We start from the raw sequence: 23,463 nt of genomic DNA on the forward strand, positions 1-23,463 counted from the left end.
ATTTTTCTATCACATGCTAAGGAGATACTTAAAAGTACTTTCATGATGGCAGCATACCTGTGGCCCATTTACTTTATTTATTTTTTGACCCTAAGAAGTATTTGAAAGCTTTGGAACATACCCTGCCCAGCCCTCCTCACTGAGTTTAATCCCTGTGTCCCTGAGTCACTCTCATCTGCTGTCACCAAGGAGATCAATAGTTTGGGTTCCTTGGCTTTTGCCAATGACTGATGAACCCAGCCTCAACCAGAGGACAATACACTATATGTAATACCTGGACATTAATGGACACTGATTTTGAATGAGAACCGAAGGAGAATGGTGCCCTTTGGTCTTTCCCAGGGAAGGGAGGCCATCCCAATACTGGCACACCTTGAAGACTCCCAAGCCAGTGGTTCTCTGTGGTTGGAGTCAGCATCACCTGGGAAACTCAGTAACCACCCATAGGCCCAGGGCCCAAACCCTGTTATGTAACTGGGCCTCTGTGTTCTTTGTTGTTGTCCCCGGTGGCTGTGATAGGCCGTGGAGCCTCGGGTCTGAAAACCACAGCCCTAAATGCTACACATGCTCCGTTCTTTTCTTATTGGCTCTCTGGTGAATTTTACCTTCCCTGTAAGCTTTCCTGATAACCCTCAGAGAGATTCTAATCCTCTTTCTTTTTCTCACCCCAAACATACTAAGACGTTTGTTTGAACCTCTGATTCATCTGCTTCAAAGAACTTCCTTGTTTCTGGGGTTTTCCCATGTGAGTGGCCGAGCCCTGTTCTTGCACCCTCTTTGTCTCCATCCACTCTCCTTTTCCAGCTTCTTAGGCCGCTAGCAGGGGCTCCCGGTGATACCCGACATTCTGTGGTGACTTTGCTGCCCTTATTGACAATTTATTTTCTTTTTTCAATTTTTGTTTCTCCTAAGCTCTGTATGAATGATATCATTATTTGTAACCTTCCACCTGTAGCTCCCACCCCCGCAGTCTAATCTCAAACCAGCAGCTAGAAAGATCTTCTGAAAATACACTCATCCCTGGGTATCCCTGAGGGGTTGGTTTCAGAATCTCCCACGGATACCAAAATGCACAGATGCTCAAGTCCCTCATATGAAGTAACACAGTATTTGCATGTAACCTACGCAATCTTCCCCCTTACTTGAAACCATTTCTAGATTACATAGAATGCCCAATACAAGGTGAAGGCCATGCACGGGTTGTCTTACCGTATTGTGTAGGGAATAATGCCAAGAAAATACATCTGTGTATGTTGAGTCCAGGTGCAATATTTTTACTGAATAGTTTGCTCATGGTTGCTTTGACCTGTGGATGCAGACCCAGTGAAGGTGGTTATCCATGAGAAGTCCAGATCCCATCCCTGTCGTGAGTTCATCTGATGTCCAGTGTATTTCTTTCCCCATCCTGCAGTACTTTCCCACCTGTGCGGTGGATGCTGTGATGTGTTGCTCCAGTCCCTCCTCAGGACTAGAATGTGTTTCTTCCAGCTGTCAGGCCCCTGTAGGAAAATATTCTACTGACAGAGAAAGCAACTGCTCCCAAGCCCGTGCCCCTTCCTGGGCAGCCTGCATCTGACAACTGGTGGATGAGTGGGCCTAGAGTCCCAGCCCCCCACTTCAGTGGGGGTGATGAGGATGGGACATCCCTGGGAGCTCCCCAGTGACCTAGCTGAGTCCTCTGTGGAGACCAGGTCATGGTCTCCTCCTTTGGTTCAACCCTGTGTCTTCTCTCTTTTTATTTATATATGTTGATCCCTAGAGTACTCCTCATAGAAAGCTCTTGCAGAATCCTCTCATTCTCAGAGTCTGCCTCATAGGGACCTGCATCACTTGGACACTTCCTCAAGTCCCTGTCCACCTTGTGTGGCTGGAACAGTGCTTAGCATGATAGCACCTGGAGTCTTTAGGGGGGTTCTTCCTCCTTCCATCATGCATATCATGATGGCTGCTTCCTTGCTTTGTGTCTGTGGTCAAAAGCCCCCTCATCATGGCCTCCTTACATAAAATGAAAACCTTGTGCTCATGACCTTATTTTATTTCCCACAATTCCCAAAACCATCTGACATAAATACTTTCTGGTTTATTATGTCTTCGCCTACTAGTATGTAAGTTCCGTGGGGGATATTTTGTTTATTACTTTCCCCAGTGTCTGGTACAGAGTAGAAACCAAATAAATATTTGTTGAAGGACTGGATAATGAGTAAATTCTATTTGATTTTGATTCCCTGTTCTAAGTCTGCAATGACTGTCTCCTCTTATGTGTTCTCTTGTTTGGTTGCAGCCAGATGGCTGGGATTTCCAATGAGTGGGAACACACTCTGTAGTACCAGAGGACTTCACAAAGTTCTTGAAAAATGGATTTTTTTTGACAGGCAGAGTTAGACAGTGGGAGAGAGAGACAGAGAGAAAGGTCTTCCTTCCATTGATTCACCCCCCAAATGGCCGCTACAGCTGGCGCACTGTGCCTATCTGAAGCCAGCAGCCAGGTGCTTCCTCCTGGTCTCCCATGTGGGTGCAGGGCCCAAGCACTTGGGCCATCCTCCACTGCCTTCCCAGGCCACAGCAGAGAGCTGGATTGGAAGAGGAGCAACCGGGACAGAACCTGGCACCCCAACCGGGACTAGAACCTGGGGTACTGGCACTGCAGGTGGAGGATTAGCCTAGTGAGCCACAGCACTGGGCAGAAAAATGGAATTTAAAGATGAATTTGTTTTGGTATGAAAAAAATTGAAACCATGCATGGATTTTTTTGGACGAAAAATAAACCTACCTTTTAATTCCATTTTCTGTGAACTTTAAAAATTATTTGAGAAGTAGAGAGGCAGACTCTGTCTTTCCCTCCCCCCTGAAGTACATGGAGTTAGGAGGGTCCTACCTACTGCTTTGCTCTTCAAATGCCTGCAACAGTTGGGGCTGGGCTTGGGCAGAAACTGGGACCTAAGAATTTTTTTAAAAGATTTTGGGTATTTATTTGAGAGAGAGAGTTACAGACAGTGAAAGGGAGAGACAGAGAAAAAGGTCTTCTGTCTGCTGGGTCACTCCCCAGCTTGCCGCAATGGCCGGAGCTGTGCCGATCTCAAGCCAGGAGCCAGGTGCCTTCTCCTGGTCTCCCACATGGGTGCAGGGGCCCAAAGAGTTGGGCCATCCTCCACTGCTTTCCCAGGACACAGCAGAGAGCTGGATTTCAAGAGGAGCAGCCAGGACTAGAACCTGTGCCCATATGGGATGCTGGCACCGCAGGTGGAGGATTAACCTGTGCACCATGGCGCTGGCCCCGGGAACCTAAGACTTTAATCCAGGTCTCTCATGTTAATGGCAGGATCCTGATTATTTAGGCTGTTAGCTACTGTCTCCCAGGGTTTGCGTTATCAGGAAGCTGGAAGTTGAGAGCCAGAGATAAGTATAGAACCTGAGTGTTATGATATGGGACGTGGGCGTCTTAATCCTTAGCCCAAACACTCACCTCCCCCCCAATGCACGTTTTGAGGTACCTTCATATATTCCTGACTAGCTGATGTAGCAGTTGGTGGTACATGAAAAGGAGATAGGAGATTGAAAGAATGCCTAGAAAATGCCCATTTTCCCACAAGGGAGTTGGAAATAATCTTCTGACTTCTTTTCTTGCTTCTTCTGTGCTCTATTTGAACTGTCATATTTCAAAGCACTGGAGACTGACCTGTGTGTCTGTGACCCCTTTGTCTTGAACCTTGTCACTATCATGTGTGAATCACAAGGGAAGGTACAACGCGGTATTCCATGGTGATCAATAGCCCTTTGCTGGGCCATAGCATTAGAAACTCTCACTGCAGGGGACCAGTTAGTTTACTTGATTGTGGATTCATGCAAAGATACTGTTCTGTTCTGTAAAGTGTTAAAATCCCCATTCCTTAAAAACAAATGAATGCAAAGCCCTTATTTCAATTAAGAGAAATGAAAATGACTAAGTCCTGAATTTGGACTTACCTTGTTATTAAGGTTTTCTTTTTTAAAATTTTTCCCATATAGGAATATGAGGTGTGGGTATCCTTTTCTGTTGAGGATGAATTCAACAGAAGTCATTCAGCCTGATATTGGGAAGTTATTAATTGTGAAGGGCTCTTTGTAGACCCTACTGGATAACCCAGGTGAACAGGCAGGGACTGATAGAATTAACTGATAAGAATCTATCAGCACATGGGACCAGCATTTTGTTTTTTATTTATTTATTTATTTTGACAGAGTGGACAGTGAGAGAGAGAGAGAGAGAGACAGAGAAAGGTCTTCCTTTTACCGTTGGTTCACCCTCCAATGGCTGCCACGGCTGGTGTGCTGATTCGAAGCCAGGAGCCCGATGCTTCTCCTGGTCTCCCATGAGGGTGCAGGGCCCAAGCACTTGGGCCATCCTCAACTGCACTCCTGGGCCATAGCAAAGAGATGGCCTGGAAGAGGGGTAACCAGGACAGAATCCAGTGCCCTGACCGGGACTAGAACCCGGTGTGCCAGCGCCGCAGGCAGAGGATTAGCCTATTGAGCTGCGGCGCCGGCCAGGGACCAGCATTTTGGCACAGTGGGTTAATCTGCCTCCTGAAATGACAGCATCCCCTGGCTGTTCTCCTTCTGATCGAGCTCCCTGCTAATGCACCTGGGAAAGCAGCAGAGGATGACCCAAGTACTTGGACCCTGCAACCCTCATAGGAGACCTGGAAGAAGTTCCAGGCTCCTGGCTTCAACCTGGCTCCTCCCTGACCATTGGGACCATTTAGGGGGTGAATTAGCAGATGGAAGATCTCTCTTTCTCTCTGTCTCTCCCCCCCCCTCTCTCTCTAACTCTGCCTTTCAAATAAATAAATAAATCTTAAAAAAAAGCAACTATCAGCACAGATCCAAGAACACGGGGCATTATGTATAAATATCCACCAGAGTAGCTGTTACTTCTTATTGGAGAAAAATGAGAATCCTGTGTGCCACTTGAAGAAAAATGAGAATCCTGTGTGCCATAGTCCAGAAGGTGGTGACAAACACCTTTAAGGGACGATTGATTCTTAAATGTGAAAGGGCCCTATGTGGGTAGCAGTTTGTGAGAAAATCCTCTAATTGGATGGCTTAAGAGCAGAGCCCAGCCTGTGTCCAGCAGGCCAACCCCTTTGAGAAGGTCAGGGCATTCACAGTCTGCATATTTTTCTCTCCTGTCCAGAGTGTCAGGAAGAACTTGGGCGTGGGAATCCGGCATGACTGCCTTTGAGTTCTTGGCTTTGCTGTTTATGAGCTGTGTGGCCCTGAGCATGGTATTTAACCTTGGTTTTGCTCAATATAATTTAAGATTACTAAGCCCTCTGTCATCAGGCTTTGTGGATGAGCTGAAATAACGTTCAGTGTGTCCCCTGTTGTCAGGTCTGCATAGCTCCTGTTTGTAATGAAGAAGGGGGCTGTTCTGGGTGATGCCGGCCCCTGGCTTGGCAGGGCAAGGGATGAATGGGCCAAGTACTGATGTGGCAGCCCTGCCTCTGCCCTCTTCACTGACCTTACCTGGGGACCTGTGAGCTAGAGTTTCTTGGTCATTCAGATACCACAGCTTGGCAAGCCATTACCTCCCAGGAGGTGGGGATAGGTTTGTGTGCAATGTTATTCCTTTGGAAGGAGGAGAAAAGGAGATACTGAGGCAGGTTAAGGTTAACGCCTTTAAAATGGACAATAAATGTGCTGCAGAGCCAGAGTAGGAGGAAAATGCATGCCAAATGAACAAAGAATTCTTAGAGGTCTGAAGAGTGGAAGTTTAGTCTCCCAAATAGGACATTTTACCGCCTTGGGAAATTGGATTTGTTACCCTTTGGGACAGTGAAATTCCTGGATAACTTAGCAGGGTGTCTAGAATGTGGGCTCCCCTTGAATGATGCTTTTGAGCAGCAGGGCTCTTGCAGTGGGGCCATGTTGCCATGGAAACCCAGAAGCTGGAAGTTCCTCCATGCCTCCCAGAGGATGTCAGTTACATCCAGAAACTTGGGGAGCATAATGAACACAGACACTTGTCATTTTTCTAGGCACCATCTAACATTCTATGTATTTAAAATATGCCTGTGGAAAGAAAAGCCTGTGGTTAAGTTGAGATGTTTATTTTAAGAGAATTCCCTTGTGTGGCTTTGACAGGGCAGACTTCTTCCCATCTTTGCATCTTTGCATTAAAGGAGAAAGTGAAGCCTTCCAGTGGTGAGTGGAAACACAGTTAGGAGATTCACTTATGGGGGTCCATTCAGGCCGTTACATCACTGCAGTGCTTTGTGGTCCTCCTGGTCCCCTCACATCACGATTCTCAGTCCGGGTCCTGGAAAGCTATGGAACAGTGCACCCACCCTTTTTGACCGATCAGCACATTTGTCTTAATTGAGCAGCGCAGGAAAGAAACCTTCATTAAACAGCACTCTCTTCAAATGTCAGTTGTTGAGAAGTAAGAATCATACTTTTCTGCTTAGATCAATTTGCTATCTGAGGCCAGCTGTTAGGATCTGACTCTGAGAACACAAATCGAAAGTCTGCATAGAAAGCGGTCACGAGGAAGCTGGTTCAAGATCAGTTATTGCTGTTCATTTTCAGTTGAATGTATGTGTGATGGTTAATTTTAGGTGTTAACTTGGCTGGTTTAAGGAATACATAGAAACCTGGAGAAGTGTTGTTTTAGCATGTGAGTCTGAGTGGAGTAGGCAGGAAGACCCAGCCTCCATGCAGGTGGGCATGGGGGTCTGAAGAGACTAAATGGGTAGGCGATCTGGTCTCTCTCAGAAACAGCTGGGGCAAGCTCAGCTCCCACTTTGAAGGGCAGCTGCTAGTCTCTGGACTGAAGGCTTTTTCAGACGAGGCTGGGGATTGATAAGGTCAGGCACATGCCAAGAGGTGAAAGAGCATATCTCATCAAGTTTGTCTTTGTCTAACCCTTTACACAGCCAAATGACAACTGAAAATCCAGTTTCCCTAGTTGAGAATCAAAGACCATGTCTCTTTGACTTCTTAGTTTAGGGCAACCTATTCTTTTTACTTTGCTTTTAAATGTCAAATCCTAAATAGGTCAACAGAAATTAGCGTGTCGTTAGTTCTGTTAAGCTTGGTTCATGAAAATACAGCAAACTTTACTACATTTGGTTTTCAGGAATATTTGAAAATTGCATTCTATGGAGTGGATCTGGTTGCATCTAGTAATTGTCATATCTCTGCTTGCGGCAGAGAAGCTAACAGTATTGATATAGAAAGGCACAGATATTACTTGGCTTCCCTGATTGAATTGGGGGCAGTAATTACACAGATCCCCAAGTATGTATAACATGTGGCCCTGGACAAAGATTATTTTAGGAAACATCTTCTTGGTATACTTACTGGGATTATGGTAATTAGCACAAGCTGAGTCTGAGATCTGTCCCTACACAGCTCTTTCCTCCAATATCATATACACTGCAGATGGGGGGCTGGCAGAATCATTACACACATCAAGTGTATTAAAGCAAGAAGTGTGGCACAGTGGTCAGAATTTAAGACTTCACATGGGCTTTGCACTAATTGCTAGTCTGTTTCTGGCAAAAGTCACTTAAGCAGTTTTCTCACCTCATATGTTATTAGAAAGCCAAACTGAATGAACACAAGGTTTCTTTTTGTTTCTACAGGAACATAGTCTGCTATGTGGCCTGCATGGACTGTGCAAATTTCTCTCTCCTTGACGGGCAGGAAAGGCACAATTCCCTGGTCAGCAAGAATTGTGTTACACCTTCCCAGCCCTCAACTCCCAGCCCAATCATGAGGGCTCCAGAAGACTAGAACAGTTGCCCTACTTTTGCAGTGTCAGCAAGAGTCTAAACATCTAAAACAGCCTTTGAGATGTGTCCCACATCAGAGTGCCTGGGTTCAACTACTGGGTCTAACTCCTGCCTCCAGCTTTCTTGCTAACGTGCACTCTGGGAGAAAGTGGTGATGGTCTAAGTGACTGGGCTCCTACCGCCATGTGGATTGAGCTACCAACTCTGGGCCTTGGCCCTGGCCAGAGTAACCAAAAGTGTTGCAGGACACAGGCAAGAGGGGTGCACAGAAACAGGGGCAGAGGATCTGAAGCAGTTTGCAAGTGCCTGGTCTCCTGAGCCTGCTTCTCAGAGGATGTTCCAGAAAAGCTTCTTTTGCCACATTTGCTCATGGGGGCCAGACCTCCACAGACAAGGAAACTTCAAGAAACCAGCGTGAGTCAGGATGTTTAAAAATTATTTTTTATTCATTCATTTATTCAAAAGGAGAGAGAGAGAGAGAGACAGACACCAACCATGTACTAATGTATTGCTCAAATGTCTGCTACAGCCAAGGGCTGGGAAAGGTTGAAACCAAGAGCCCAGCACTCAATCCAGGTCTCCTGTGGGGGTGGCAGTGATCCAGCTACTTGAGCCCCCACCTGCTGCCTCCCAGGGCGTGCATTAACAGGGATCTGGAATTGGAAGCAGAGCCAGCACATGTACCCAGGCACTCCAGGAGTCAGAGGTTTGAATGCAGTGTATGAAAATGGGAGTTGTTTGAGCAGGAGTAGCTCTCTGGCTCCCCTTTTTCTACATCCTGGACACTCCTTTCATCCTTGCTATAAAAGTCCTGGCAAACTGCTTCTTGGGAAGGCAGCTTCTTTTCTGTAGAGAGCTACACTTTCTCACTGTCTCCTTGTCACAAGTAAGTAAAGCTTTCCACTGAGCAACTCCCACTTGAGGCTGATTATTTGGTGACACACCAAGTGAATTGACCTCTTGTGTCCACTAACACCAGTCCTATTCATTGTGGGCATCTGGGGAGTGAACCAGTGGACAGCATCCATCCCTCTCTCTCTCTAATAAATATATGAAAACTATTTGAAGGTAAGCATCTCTCTCTAGAACCAACAGCAAGGGTTGCCCGGGGAGTGCACTTCACCGGCATGCTCCCCTACACTTTCCTGCATGAGAAGTAGAGATGACAATGACCCGATGGTGGCCTCAGTGGTGTTTATAGGATTGTAAAGTTGTAAATCTGGCAAATGGGAATAGCTTACAGTCTCTTAAATTTTTTAATATACTACTTTATATAAAATTAGAACTTTGAAAAGAACACAGCCTTGGTCACCTTCTCTGTGAGCTCTACTAATGATCATAATTTCATAGAGAAATTCCTCTTCTCTGGGCGGTGCCTCATCTGACTTGAGGCCCTCTGCAGCAGAGGGTGAAATTACCACAATGACAAGCCTCCTCATGGCTCTAACCCCAAGTGGACCCTTCGAAGGGTCCTGGATTGCGTCTGAGTCTGTTATCTCTGCAGGGAGACCAGCTGTCTTCAGAATTGCTATCTTCAGAATTGCGGCCCCATCATGTCATTGTGAAACTGCTGTTAGTAATCTCACCAGCATTTCCCAGATTTGTTTCAGATAAGCTTGAACACGTGTGACTCCCTGGCTTCTAGTGTTTAATTTAGAGAATTGGAGGACTTAAAGCACTTATTTTCTTCAACTCATTTCTCATCATAATCCACCAATATCACAGTGTTTTTATTCTCCATTTCGTTTTTATATGATCCTATTAGTTGGGGGAAACCCAAGTGATATTTTTCTTTACTGTGGCCTTGTCTCCTCTTTGCTTTTGTTAGAACTCAGGGATTATATACCTGTCACTAAATCAGAATTCAGCCATTCGCTTAAACAATTTTCAGTGGATTTCACTAGGGTTGGAGTAAAGACAGCTCCTGCTCCATATAAATGATATTTACAACCTGTCTCTCTGTCTCTTCGGAGACCAGTGATGCTCCTCCTTGGTTATTGAGGCTGGTAGCTTGGTTATCAGGGAACTGTCCATGTGGTACTCCTGGTGTTTTGGGCTGTGTTTATCAAAGTTAAAGTGAGACTTTGGATGGAGTGGAGAATGAGTCAGTGTTTAAGCGTGAAGCAGCACGGCCCTGCCATGACTCCTGCATGTTGACTCAGCAGAAGCTTGGTTCAGGCGTGTGGCAGTCATAATTCCCAGGTTTGGGGCTGCAAATGTCATTAGATTATCAGGTGAAACCAACACTGCATGCTACCGTGGAGCAGGTGATGCTGAAGGAACTCTTGGAGAAGTGGCTGCTTCAGGAGCATTGCTGCCCTACATTGCTTGCTTCTGTGGGGCCCCTCAGTAATGATATCCAGCCTAGCAAAGTGTACTTTATGCATTCATGGTTATTTAAGTAATGCAGATTCCCTCCCCCAATGCACTCATATAATCAAAGGCCCCGTTCTGTTTAATTTGACAAAGCACTCACTGACAGTTTGTAGCACTAGGAATGGTGAGAGGAATAGAGGTGAGACAGTTCCTGTGCATGTGGTGTCTGAGTTGAGTGGATTTGGTGAGGGACATGCTGTGACATAGTGACAGGGTCGGGGGGGGAGGGAGTCAGGGCTGAGACTGGGGAAATGACCAACTGGGGGATTTTCCTCTCTAAGCAGGTGACTTCTACTGCACAAAAGCTGCTCCAGTACAATTCCTTTATAAAAGGGAACTTCAGAAAGTTTGTGGAAAGAGCATTTAGCCTAGCAGTTACAGATACCCATGGCTCTCTTCAGGAGGTCTGGGTTCAAGTCCTGCCTGTGTATCCTGACTCTAGTTAGTGCATGTGATGGCTCAAGTCAGGTCCCTGTCAACCACATGGGAGACCTAGCTTGAGTTCTGGCTCCTGGTTTTGACCTGGCAAGTCCAGCCCTGGCCATTGCAAGAAGTTAGGGAGTGAACCAGCAGATGGGAGCTCTCTCTTTCTCTCAAACAAAATGAGATGCCCTGGATCCATTTTGCTTCCTGTCTTTCCTTCACACGAGGTATCCTTTCTGTCAGGGAATGATGCTGTTTCTGGCCTCCAAACATACCAAGTTAATACTTCTGCCATGAATATTCTGAATTCTCAGCTTTTCTTATCAGCAAAGAAAAAGCAATTTACTCCATAGGGCCTGATATCACTCTGGGATGCGTCATCACCATCTCTAGCTTGGACTACACCAGTACTCAAGCTTACTTCCTCACTGCTTCTTGCCCTGCTTCTCCTGTTTAATTTGTGACACTATAGTCAAAATAACTTATGTAATACCTAAGCCGGATCATGCCACTGTTTAAAAGCCATGAAATGACATAATTTCATTTACAGCAAAGGCCTCAAGTAATGGGCACCTACATAGTCCAGCCATGGTGACCTCTCAGACCTGACGTCATCGTGCCCAGAGGCAGGAAATAAGTTTAGTAAAGTGTAGAGGTGGGAGAGGTGGGAATTGTAGCGGGCTGAGGATGCTGAGGAATTTCTGATTTTAGGCCCAAGTTGGGCAGCATCTCTTCAGTTCCTGTGGCTGCCGTCTTTGAATGTGGGCATTCTGTATCACATGGTCTCTTTTTTTTAATGTTTAAAGATCCATTTATTTACTTGAGAGGGAGAGTTACAGACGGGGAGACTCAGAGAGCTCTTCTACCTGCTGATTCACTCCCCAGATTGCTGTAAGGACCAGAGCTGGGCTAAGCCAGGAGTCAGGCACTTCCTCTGGGTCTCCCATGAGGGTGCAGGGGCTCAAACACTTGGGCCATCCAACTTCTACTGCTTTCTCAGGCCATCAACAGAGAGCTGGATTGGAAGTGGAGCAGCTGGGACTGGAACTGGCACCCACATGGGACATGGCACCAAAGGGGGATGCTTAACATACTACAGCATAGTGCTGGCTCCTCTTCTTTTTGGCTATGTTAAATTTCTTGAATATTAAATGTTGGTAGTAACTTTCCCTGATGGTTTTCCTGCTTCCAGTTATCTGTACACTCTGTGTCCTTGCTTCCTGCTAGTGCTCACTCAGTGGCTGCCTCCATAACGTGGCCTGCTCAGACCACTGTACTTTAAATTTCATCTGCACCCTTCCCCATCCTCCTTCTGCAAGCATTCCTGGTTCCCTCCTACCTTGCTCAACATTTTCTTCCTAAGCACAGAAAATGCCCCTTTCCAGTGGCTATTTTTTCACTTACTTACTAGAATTATGGTAGTAAATAAACCCTCCCCCAGTGGCCAACTAGAATGTAAGGTCTATGTGACTAGGAATTTTATTATATTTGTTCCCTATTGTATCCCAAACACACTGAGCGGGGTCTAGAAGATTCATTCTTGTTGAATGAATGAACCCAGCAGTTCTACGCCTTCTCTCTGTGTATTGGTCCCAGGTACTGGGAGATTCTGACTCTTCAATCTGAGAAGGAGTAGCCAATGGAGTCATAAACCACTTGCTGGTTTTGCTGGAATGCTCTAGGGTGTGTTTTGTTATTTTCTGTAGAATTTAGATAAGATTGAAAAAATGACTCTTCTGGTCCCCCACATCCTCCCCTACACTGTACAAGAAAAGAGGTGCTTCCGAATTTGGGGACAGCCTGATTCTTGACCAATAACTTGCACCACACTCTGGCCCTCTTAGAAATTCCTGGGTGTCTCATTCTCCACATGAAACAGAAGCAGTGGCAGCCTGACATGCCAGTTCAGTCTATTCAAGATAGCTGACTCTGTCACTGAGACATGTAGGCTGAGTGCCACCTGATGCCACAGCAGTCATCTCCCTGACATTATCAGTGCCACAAGAAAGCTGCTTTCCTGTTGGAGACTTGTGTGAGCATCCTTCTCCTGGGAACGCAAAATCGTGCATCTTGTCCATTTCTTCCTGGGGAGTAATAAAAAGGTGTGCACTGGGCATGGGTGAGTTGGGGGAGGCCAAAATGATCAGATCTCTGTTTTCTTCAACAGTGAGTCAAGATCAAGAGATAACATGAACCCCACCCTTCTTCTCTCTGAGCCTAAAACAAAGTGAATAAATTCTTGCATGTTGCAGCACACTTAGGGGGCACTCCATGGGGGGGTACTTTAAAACAGGAAGTGCTTTCCAATTCATTCATGTTTTGGCACTGTCCAGATGCCTTTAATTATTTTTAACTCTTTGGCAACAGGAGGACAATTGGTTTTGATAGCTATCCTCTAAGCTTTATCTCTTTGTATCTTCTGGGAGTAATGAAAGACAGAAAAATGCATTGCTGATGGCTTTGCAATGTAAATAAAAAGAGGAGAATAAAAGAACAAGCCCTTCCTGTTCCCTCACTCTGGTTTTCCCATAAAAACATTTTTGTGGTTCCTAGCAATCCTCTCAAGACAGGGAGACAAAGATTGTATTGTAGATGGAACAGTCTTAATTAGTGAAATTGACAAGAAAATACTTATCTCTTCATACTGAATGACAGCAAAACACAACTTAGGGAATTTGTCATTTATGCAAGACTAAAAAGTGATTTTGTTGTATCATGTCTTCTCAACCTGATGAGTTTATGGACAGGTTTTTGTGTAGCTTCCTGGATCATGAATATTCTGAATTCTCAGCTTTTCTTATCAGCAAAGAAAAAACAATTTACTCCATAGGGCCTGAGCAAAGTACTTCAGACTCTTTATATTTCTCCTTTTATAGAAGCTAATTCTCTGCTTGAAAGGGAAGTTGACTATTTTTTCCTCATATATTTCTTGATCAAAGAGAGGCAATTTTATTATTATATATTGTAATTTTCTTAAGGAAGAAAAAGCCATGTACTTTTGAGCTCCACAGTGCTAAACCCTAGACACCTTTTCTATCCATATTGTGTCTAATGAAAGAGTCATTTGCTAAAACAACTGTCTCTTCTAATAGAACACAAATATTTGTCAAGCATTTTTCCATTAGAAATAGTGCACAGCTGTGCCAAGAACCAGTTCATCCTCTGTGAGTCAGCAGGTTCTTCCAACAGAGTGAGAGGCATTGCTGCTGTCCCACAAGCCAGGGATATTGTGGGGAGTTATTTGCTGTGCAAAATTTGCCAAAATCCTGTTCTGATTATCTCTAGGCATATTTATCATTGAATTCTGTGTTAATTTCAAGAGTAGTATCAATAAACAATATTGTTTATATGAGGGTTCTTTAAAACATTTGTGGAACACAAAAGGTAAGTTTATTTTGGTGAAAAAAACTGTGAAATCCATGAATATAAGGGGTCTTCAAAAGGTTTATGAAAAGTTCATATTGTGAAAAAACACAAGGATTTAAAAATTCTTTTTGCACCAAGATCTTCTTTTTTCTAATTTTTTGAAGTATGTTAGTGAGTCATCTTTTCCCTTATATTGCACACACTTTTGCCTCTTTTTGCTTTTTACAGGTTATGGATTAATTTTGGAAGACTAGAATGATTATTGTTTTTCCAGAGAAGACGTTATGACTTCTCTGAAAAAGAACCTGACCCTGTAGCACTGATGACTGTGCTGCTAAGCCATGAGGCTTCCTTACAGCCCAGGATGGCTACTCTGGTTCCTGAGAATCCCGGAAGTGGGGTGAGGGCTGGAGAGGAAGGCCAGGGCTGGGGGCCTCTCCCTCCTCTCGCTGCCTGTTATGAGGTTGAGATTTGGACATCCAAAGCCTTGGGTAATTGGGTTCAGGTGCAAGGAACATTTTTCTCAGTGTGTGTTTGCACAGAATGGCAATATCAATATGCCAGCCAAAAAGTGGTGATAGCCAGAATTGGCTTCCTTATACTTTGGCTGGGTGGAAAGTTTGGGCCCCAAGAACAAGGGAAGAGCCCATGGGGAAAGGCTCTGACTGTTCTGTCTGGGGGCACTGCCATGCTGCTTTTAGGGTCAGTATCTTTTGCCAACAAAATTAGGACTTTTTATAGTTGAGTGGGGGTGTGAATGTGTGGTGGCTGTTCACAGTGCCGTTTCCTAAGATACAATCTTACACCAAGGACTGGGAGTGGATGGAGTGCTTAGTTCAGTAAAACTGAATTTCCGATGTCCATCCTTGTGTTATCCTGTCATATTTTATTTTTTATGCTCTTACTAACTCATTATGGGTACAGATTCACCTGCAGTGCTATGTCCTGTTACGTCTTATTCATGTTCACAACATCATACTGAGGCATATTACATCTTTAAGCTTATCACCTTTACTTGAGGCATTCTCGATGTTCAATCACCTGCACACCTGTGAAGTGGACAAGTTAATATGTGGCATATAGGTGTCACCCAGGAAGCATTTCACAGTCAAAATCATGTCCATCAGTCCCAGAGGTTCTCTTGTGTTTGCTTGTAACTCCGCCTACCACTTCTCTGACCCTCTAAGGATCTTCTTTCTGTTGTTGTAAATTTGTTTTCATCTTTTGGAATTTAACGTCAGCGGAATCAGGAAGTATGCACTATTTTTGGTATAGTTTCATTTCTTTTTTTTTTCTAAAAGATTATTTATTTATTTGAAAGAGTTACAGACAGTGAGAAGGTAAGACAGAGAGAAAGGTCCTCTGTCTGCTGGTTCACTCCCCAAATGGCCACAATGGCCAGAGCTGTGCCGATCCGAAGCCAGGAGGCAGGAGCTTCCTCAGGTCTCCCACATGGGTGCAGGGGCCCAAGGACTTGGGCCATCCTCCATTGCCTTCTCAGGCCACAGCAGAAAGTTGGGTCAGAAGTGGAGCAGCTGAGACTTGAACTGGCACCTATATGGGATGCTGGCACTGCAGGTGGAGGATTAACTTACTGTACCACAGCACCAGTCCCTGATATGGTTTCTTTCATCTACTCTAATCAGTATGATTTTCTCCATTTTTATTCTTGAGTACCATCCCATCATGTGGACAGATAGCGGTTTCTTTATGCGATTGCACATTTGTGTTACTTCAGTTGTTGCCTACCTCAAACAAAGCTACTATTCATATTAACACACAAGTCTTTGTGTGGACATAAGCTTTTATTTCTCTTGGGCGAATGCCTTAAAGTGGAATGGTAGGTATGTGGTTAATTTTTTATGAAACTGGCCACTTATTTTATAAAATATTTGTGCCATTATATTTCTGCTGTCCTGCCTCCTTGCCAACAATCTTTTACTTTTAGAGCTTCTAATAGGTTATACAGTGGAATCTTACTGGGGTTTTGATTTTCCATTCCCTAATGATTATTGATGTTGAGTTAATGGGTGATCTCTAATGGATATGCACTTACTTATGATCCATGAATCTATTTGGTAAAATACTCCTTCAACTACCTGGCCTATTTACATTGTCTGTATTATCTTCTCTTAATTATTTTAGAGTTCTTTCTGTGTTTTGTTTATAAGTTCTTTATCAGATATATACTTTGCAACTATTTTTTCCCTATCTGGTTTGTCTTTTAATTTTCTTAATGTCTTTGGAAAAGTAGAAATTCCTAATTTTAAAGAAACCTAATTTATCATTTTTATTTATATTTTGGATTGTAGTTTTTGTTTGTAGGCAAAGAAATCTTTGCCTAACTCAAGGTCACAAACATTTTCTGCATGTTTTTGTTTAGAATTTTTGCAGTTTTGGTTCTACATTTTGGTTTGATAAATTTTGAGTTAATTTTAGTATAAGGTGGGAGGTTTGGGTTTAATCTCTTTCGCTCTCATTTTCCACACACACACGTTCACATGTTCCAATTGTTCTTCATCTTTGTCAGAAATCAGTTAATTATATATGTATAGGTCTATTTCTAGACTCATTATTATGTTCAGCTGACTTATTCGTCTAATTTTGTTCTCTTATAGTTTAGTTTTTTGGGAGGGTAATCTGTGTCCTTTCTATTTCCATATGAATTTTAGAACAGTTTGTCAATTTCTATTTTTAAATAGCTTGCTGGGATTTTGATTGGAAGTACATTGAATCTATAAATTCACTTAGCACTAATTGACATTTGAAGAATATGGAATATTCCAATCCAAGGCATAATATTATCTCTCAGTTACTTAGATTTTAATTTTTTTTTAGTTTGCAGTGCACAGATTTTATAGATATCTTGCTAAGTTTCTCCAAAAATTTCATTTTTATTATAGTGTATATTGTATCTTAATTTCAGTTTCCACTTGATTGTTGCTAAGACATAATAATGCTCTTGATTTTTGTAAACTAACTTTTTATCCTGCAATGCTATTTAACTTACTTATTAATTACAGGTGCTTCTGTGTAGATTCCATAGAATTTCCTACATGAACCATAACATCTCTGGCTAGTAAAGACAGAATCTACCTCAAGATGTTGTTAATGTCGTTTTCTTGATCTACTGAACTACCTAGAGCCTCTTGTATACTGGGAAGTGATCTGAAAATAGTTGTTCTCTTCTGCTTTGGTTGCTTTTCATTTCCTTAACTGCCTATTGCATCAGCTGGAAATCTTAGCACTATGGGGAAAGTGGACATCCTTACTTTGTTCCTGATTTTAGACACAGTTCTTTATTTTCAACAAGAATGATAGTACCTGCAGGTTTTTAGTATATTTCCTGCTCATATTGAAAACATTTCTATTCTACTTTGCTGAGAGTTTTATTAGGGTTGAATGCTGATTCTTTTTTTATTTTTAATTTCATTTAAATTTATTTGAGATGTAGAGTTACAGAGAGAGTGAGAGATAGAAAGAAAGGTCTTCCATCTGCTAGTTCACTCCCCAAATGGTCGCAAGGGCTGGAGCTGGGCTGATCTGAAGCCAGGAGCCAAGAGCATCTTCTGGGTCTCCCATGTGAGTGGCAGGGGCCCAAGCACTTGGACCTCCTCTAGTGCTTTCCCAGACCACTAGCAGGGAGCTGGATCAGAAGAGGAGCAGCCAGGACATGAACCAGCATCCATAGAGGACGCCGGTGCTGCAGACAGTTTAGCCTACTATGCCACAGTGCTGGTCCCTGAATGCTGATTCTTGTCAAATGCTTTTTCTGTATGTATTGAGTGATTTTTTAAAAGTCTGTTATATCGTGAATAACAGTGATGTCATATATATAGATCTTGTATACTTGGGATAAACTTCATTTGGTCATAACGTGTTTTCTTGTATGCCATTTAAAAAATTCATTAATATGGAAAGCAAGGAATGAACCAGAGAGAGAGAGAGAAAGGGAGATCTTCCATTCACTGGTTTACTCCCCCAGTGGCCACAATAGCCAGGGCTGTGCCATGCTGAAGCCAGGAGCTAGGAACTCTGTGTCTCACATATGAGTGGCAGGATTCCAAGTTCTTGGATCATCTTTTGATGTCTTCCAAGGTGCATCAGTAGGAGGATGGATTGGAAATGGAGCAGCTCAGACTCAAAATAGAATTGAAATGCTGGCACTTCAAGCAGTGGCTTTAACCCACTGTGCCATAGTACCAGCCCCTTTTTGCCTATCATTGTATGTACTTTGCTTAAATTTTTGTTAATAATTTTGAATATATATTTATTAAGGCTATTGGTCTGCAGCTTTTGTTTTCCTTTTAATATCTCTATGTGGTTTTGAGGTCAAAGTAATGCTGACCTCATAGAAAGTGATAGGCAGTATTTCCTTTAATTTTCTGGAATAGGTTATGCAAAACTGTTATAATTTCTTCTTTGAGATTTTGATAAAATTCATGGAATCATCAGTTCTTGGAATTTTTTTGTGTGTGAAGGATTTTTAATTTTCCTGTATATTGAGTTTCTTTAATAAATATATAGTTTTTCAAAATGCATATTTCTTTTGTGAGCTTTGGTAGTTGTGTCTTTCAAGGACTTTCTCTCGTCTGTTTAGGTCATTGGTTTCCTTGACATTAGCATGTTAAAATATTCTGTTATTATCCCTTTAATGTAGGAGTATGCAGGGTTTGAGTGATGTCACCATTCCCTATTCTGAAATTGGTGATTTGTGTCTCCTTCCCCTATGTATTCTCAGGCCAGTATCACCAGAGGATTATCAATTTTATTGACTTTCTTAGGGACACTTGTAGGTTTTTCCTCTATTGCTCTTCAGTATTCATTGATTTCACCTTAAGTTTCATCATTTTATTTCTTTGCTTTTGATTTATTTTTCTTTTTCTAGTTTTTTTTTAACATAGAATTTGTTGTCATTGAATTAAGAACTTTCTTTTTCTAAAAAAAGTCAGCATTTAATGATAAACTACCCCTCAATACTGCTTTAACTGAACCCACAATTTTTTTTTTTTGACAGGCAGAGTGGACAGTGAGAGAGAGACAGAGAGAAAGGTCTTCCTTTGCCGTTGGTTCACCCTCCAATGGCCGCCACAGCTGGTGTGCTGCTGCCAGCGCACCGCGCTGATCCTATGCCAGGAGCCAGGTACTTATCCTGGTCTCCCTTGGGGTGCAGGGCCCAAGCACTTGGGCCATCCTCCACCGCACTCCCTGGCCACAGCAGAGAGCTGGCCTGGAAGAGGGGCAACCGGGACTGAATCCGGTGCCCCGACCGGGACTAGAACCCGGTGTGCCGGTGCCGCAAAGCGGATGATTAGCCTAGTGAGCCACAGCGCCAGCCTTGAACCCACAAATTTTTATAAAAATGAATGTTATTGTGTATTTCTAAGGTATACAACATGATATGGGATGCAGTTGATAATGAAAAGGTTGCTCTGGTGAAGCAGATTAAAATATCCATTCTGTCTTGTAGTTACCTGTGTTTTTTGTTTTACTGGCAAGAGCAGTTAAAATCCATTCATTTAGCATGAATCCCCAATACAGGACACTTTTGTTACCTGTAGTCCTGGCTAGGATTTGGATGTAGTTTGAGTGTCTTCACGTATCTTGTCTTGAGGCTTCACGTATTGAAATTCAGTCCCCACTGTACAGTATTAAAAGGGTGGAAACTCAGCCTGACTGTGGTGTCTGGTGGTAAGGCCTGGAGGAGATTGTTGGATTAGTGGAGCTCATTGGGGCAGGGCAGGGATGCGGTCCTGGTGGCTTTACCTGGAGAGGAGGTTGGACACAGAGCTATGTGCTCCCTGTCCCTTGCCCTGTGCTTCCCCAGGTGGCCTTGGGACTGACTGCAGGAAGACGTCACCATATATGACCCTTCGACCCTGCACCTCCATCACCTCTTTATCATGTGGCCTGTGTCAGGTATTTCCTTGTCATAATGTGAAGGTGACTGGCATGTCCTTGTGCTGTGCATTAGCTCTCTAGAATTGTCCATCCTGGGTTTGCTGCTTTGTGTCTTTTTTTTTTTTTTTTGACAGGCAGAGTGGACAATGAGAGAGAAAGACAGAGAGAAAGGTGTTCCTTTTTCCATTGGTTCACCCCACAATGGCCGCTGCTGCCAGCGCACTGCGCTGATCTGAAGCCAGGAGCCAGGTGCTTCTCCTGGTCTCCCATGCAGGTACAGGGCCCAAGGATTTGGGCCATCCCCCACTGCACTGCTGGGCCACAGCAGAGAGCTGGACTGGGAGAGGAGCAACCGTCACTAGAACCCGGCATTTTTTGTTTTGTTTTGTTTTTTCATTTGTTTGTTTGTTTTTAGCAGTTTTATTTTTAATGTCTTTAGACACCACCATACTGTTTCCTGTAATAGTTATAATTTGAAATACTTTGTTTCCATTGATGTTCAGTTCAAAATGATAATTTCCCATTTTGATTCCTTGTTTGATTCATGAGTCATTTAAAAAGCACAATTCAGAGAGAGAACTAAATGAAAATGAGCAAAAAAATGCTTCCCTTTGCTATGAGCTACCAATGTGACCTCAACCAGATTACCATATGCTCTCACAAGCTGTGTGCATGGCTCTGGCACATCCTTGTTTCTCCTTGATGGCTCTGCTCAGAGACCTTTGTTGAGAATCATCTCCACTCTATTTGCCCTGGTGAACTTTGGAATCATGTCAGCAAGTTCCCCTCAAAACCAATCAGTTTTATAAGAATAAAATTAAGCCCATGCCTTATTCAAATACTTAATACAGTATGTATTAAGCTTCTGTATTTCAAGAATGTTTTTTTAAATTTGAGCAATGTCTTAGAGTTATTTTTTCATATAATTTTTTATGTTTGTCTTCCTAGGGTATTTATAATTTTATTCCTTATATATTACTTATGTAATTTTTAGAAACTATTCATGGATAAGTAAGTAGATTTACATGAACTCACTTTGAGGGATCAATGCTTAGAACATCATTAGGGAACTCATTAGTGTACCATAAATTCAGCATTCACAGCATTCTTTTTTGTTTTAAGTGTTCTTATTTTTAGTTTCGGACAACAATGCACTGTAGAACCATAATGGATAGCTCTTGTGTACTTTCACCTTCTCCAGTGATAGCATCTCACACAGCCACAGTATGTCCTATGCAAATCATATTGGTGCAACTGAAGTAGACACCCTTTTGGGATTCACAATCAGTATTCCTTTAAAAAATGAAATATGGGGCCCAGTGCTGTGGCACAGCAGGTTAAGCTGCAGCCTATGATGCCAGCATCCGATGTGAGCATTAGTTTGAGTCCCAGCTACTTCACTTCTGATCTAGCTCCCTGCTGTTGCACCTGGGAAAGCAGGGGAAGATGGCCCAAGTGCTTGGACCCCTGCTGCCCTGCTACCCATATGGGAGACTCAGAGTTTCTGGCTGTTGGCTTTGGCCTGGCTGAGCCCTGGGCATTGTGGCCATTTGGGAAGTGAACCAACAGATGGAAGGTTTCCCCCTCTTCCACTTTCTGTCATTCATTCACCCAATCACTCTGCCTTTCTTTAAAAAAATGAAATATAGATGGATGTTTGGCATAGTGGTTATATACTGAATTCCTGGGTTCAATAGCCAACTCTGACTCCTGACTTCAGCTTCCTGCCAATGCAGACCCTGGGGGGCAGCATTGGTTCCAGACTCCTGGTCATTGGAAACATTTGGGGAGTGAACTCACGGATTGGAGCTCTCTCTGTCTCTCAAATAAATAAATACCTACAGAATAGAGTGAACTGGAAAGAACATAACAGGAGGCAACATGAGGGGTGTTTGGCATGCTATGCTTATCACAACAGTTTAGAACTACTTGAGATGGCTGCATCCCATATTAGGCTGGGGTCAAGTCCTGGCTCTGCCCTTGATTCCAGTTTTGTACTGATTTGCACACTGAGAGGCAGCAAGTGATGGCTCAAGTGTTTTGAGTCCTTGCCACCCATGGGAGATAGAATTCTGGCTTCTGTCTGGCCCAGCTCCAATTTTGGAGGGCATTTGGAGAGTGAACCAATGGATAGGAGCTCTGTCTGTTTCTTTGCCTTTCAAATAAAATGAAAATAAATCAATTAATAAAAATTGTGAAAAGAAGACTTTATGAGTAATATGGGTATTAGGTATGTTTTATGAAAGCTTTTTTTCACTCTTGCTGGGTTAGGATATAAAATGTCAGGTCTGTGCCCAAAAAGCTCAAAAAATATTGTGCTGGACCTTTATCAATTGTAATAAACTTCCCCAGTGTCTGCATAGATTTAGAATGAGGGCACATCTTTGCCTTTGGAAAGGAATCAAAAATAGGACTCTTTGTTATTTAAAAGGCATGAACCCTCGGGAAGGGGGGAAGTTACTTCCTGGCCACAAACCCCTGAATCATGTCACATGCCTCACCAAGTGTTATTTAGATGTCAAGTTTCACTGTAACAGTGTTTTCTGCTCCAAATGTTTTATACACTGGGCAATTAGGATAATTATTTCAGAATATATTAATTTCAGAATTGGAGTATCAGTGAGGCAATTTCAACAGAGAATTGGGTACCTGGCCATTGTTGGGCAGGTCTTTCTGATTCTGAAATTCACATTTTTGCATTTAACCATGGTGTGATGGAACTGATGCCTTCTCTGCTTTCCATGTGTGAGAATTAAAGGATAAATAGTCCTTGATTCGCCCTTCTTGTGGCTCCTAGTGGGGAAGGTGTTTCTTAGGTATGAAATAATGGCACTCTGTATTACTATGGGCATGCTAAAAGGATTTGGGTGGAGCATGGTGTAGGGCATCTGGGGAGAACATGTGGTGACCTCATGGGCAGCCAAGTGGCCCCTGTCCTGAGACTTGAAGGCCATGGAGGGATGCTCGGTGGATGAGATGTGGAAGGCAAACTGACAAGGAGAGAACTGTGTGATACACACAGCAACCAGAGGTGGTGGTGTTGGAAAATACGAGGACACAGATTTTCCTTCTCTTCTTTGGTGCATTTTTGGGTAGGGTGGGGAAATATTTGAAGAAAACACATAATTCTTGCAGAGGCAAAATGTAAGAAAGCCCTGGAGATCAGAAGAGAAGGTGGGCTGAGGGAGGGACTGCCCTTTGAAGCCTCTTAACAGAGCTCTGTAATTCACACTGGGCAGGAACAAAGGCAGATCCAGGGGTTCAGAGAACCCATAAGCCTCAAAAATCTGAAAAGCGAATCAACTCATCATCATCAAGTACTTAATTGGGCGCCTGCCAAGTCCGCACACAGAGTTCTGTTCCTCATGGCAGAAATACATGCCACTGAGTTTGCATTCACTCTGCTGCCTCAGTCAGTTGTTTCACAGCCAGCATAAATCAATAGCAACCACCCGGGGCGCAGTGATTGTTGGAGGTTCAGCTCACAATGAAGGCAGAACAAACCCCAAACCACAGGCATACCCACTGCCTGGACCCACAGGCATTGCTGAGGCCTGGGGAGCCAGGGAGCCATTCCAGCCCTCTGAGAGGGCCTGGGTTTGGAATAATAAATAGTTATTCA

The 23,463-nt window shown here is 43.4% G+C and overlaps 1 long non-coding RNA gene across 11 annotated transcripts in view; it reads left to right on the top strand.

The window, feature by feature from the left end:
• Positions 1 to 23,463, top strand: part of LOC149122120 (uncharacterized) — a 140,345-nt gene that overhangs the window by 69,024 nt on the left and 47,858 nt on the right. The window contains exon 5 of one of the 11 annotated variants that reach the window (XR_016221784.1): positions 19,768 to 19,786. The exons of the other annotated variants lie outside the window; for them this stretch is intronic. This is a non-coding gene — a long non-coding RNA (uncharacterized LOC149122120). Of the gene's footprint in view, positions 1 to 19,767; positions 19,787 to 23,463 lie in introns of those variants that run through there. 11 annotated transcript variants of the gene reach the window in all.

Source organism: Oryctolagus cuniculus, chromosome 15, assembly GCF_051225735.1.
Source record: "Oryctolagus cuniculus isolate XC-2025 breed Fujian yellow rabbit chromosome 15, ASM5122573v1, whole genome shotgun sequence".
Lineage (NCBI taxonomy): Eukaryota > Metazoa > Chordata > Mammalia > Lagomorpha > Leporidae > Oryctolagus > Oryctolagus cuniculus.